Source organism: Aethalodelphis obliquidens, unplaced genomic scaffold, assembly GCF_003676395.1.
Source record: "Aethalodelphis obliquidens isolate GAN/ISIS:26980383/991018 unplaced genomic scaffold, ASM367639v1 scaffold17, whole genome shotgun sequence".
In the NCBI taxonomy this organism is placed as follows: Eukaryota; Metazoa; Chordata; class Mammalia; order Artiodactyla; family Delphinidae; genus Aethalodelphis; species Aethalodelphis obliquidens.
In genome coordinates, this window is record NW_020837961.1 from 3,711,170 (window position 1) to 3,712,564 (window position 1,395).

Genomic DNA, 1,395 nt, shown 5'->3' on the forward strand with positions numbered 1-1,395 from the left:
CAATGAAGATGTAATGATATAGTAAGTCCCCTACATATGAACGAGTTCCATTCTGAGAGCACGTCTGTAAGTCCAAACTGTTCTTAAGTCCAACAAAGTTAGCCTAGGTACCCATTTAACAAAATCGGCTAGATAGTACCGTACTGTAATAGGTTTATAATACTTTTCACACAAATACATAAAAAACAAGCAAACACAAAAAGTAAACATTTTTAATCTTATAGCACAGTATCTTGAAAAGTACAGTAGTACAGTACAACAGCTGTCATACAGTGGCTAGCATTGAGTGAACAGGCAAGAAATGAAGATACTGTGCTACTGTACTCTATACAGTACTGTACAGTAAAGTACACAAAAGCACAACCACTTGTAGAGGATATACGCACATGACAATGCATGTCAGACACGTGAACTAACAACGTGATTAGACATGCGGTCGCACGCTTGCATCTTTGAAAGTTCGCAACTTGAAAGTTCGTATGTAGGGGACTTACTGTGTTTGAATTGAGCAAAACGAAATAACAGAATACCTTAATATTTACTAGAAAAGGCATCAGAATTACTCTGATAATTTAGTAGTTTTTATGACTGTTTTTGTTATTTTTAAAGTGGCTTACATTTTATTAAATGTGACTTTGTTATGGTAGTTCCTTTAGATATTCTTAGTAAAGGCTGACATTTTGCAAATTAAAAAATATATATTCATATAATTATATTAATTTATATTCAAATACTTCACACATATCTATTATGGCATCAAAATATGTTTGAAAATCTTACAAGTGTAGTTGCAATCACCTTTTTCTTTACCATTAATGTTATTTTTATTTGAAGAAGTAAGTGCTAGCATTTTCTATTTAGTACCTCAGAATATGTTATTTTTATATTGCTTTGTCTTTTCAGTGTAAGCACATTATGTTTTATTGGTTTTATTCATTTTATTGATTTATGGGAATTGCAAATGTCATCAATTCTAATTTTCAAAACATAATAGTGACCTCTTGAAAATTTCTAGTAGATTAATAAATACTTTATTATTAGAGCTACACGGAATCTATTCAAAATGTTACTGCCATGCAAGTATTCACTACTACAGATTAGATATTTGCATTGTTTTAAAACATTTCTATTCTGTACCTAAGTCAGTAGTTAAAAGTTAAATGATGTCTGTATACTTTTCTAAGAAATTAGTTTGTATTACAGGCACATTTTTCAGTATGTTATGTAAAAGAAAGAAACCTGGTAGATATTTATAAACAGTGGTGCTAAATGCATTTTTACTATAATTTATGGATCATTGTTTAATGTAATTTGCAAATATATCATGTTACAGTTTTCATAAGTCGTATCCTTAATGTATGGAAAGCATAAATCCGTGGTATAAGGAGAACTACG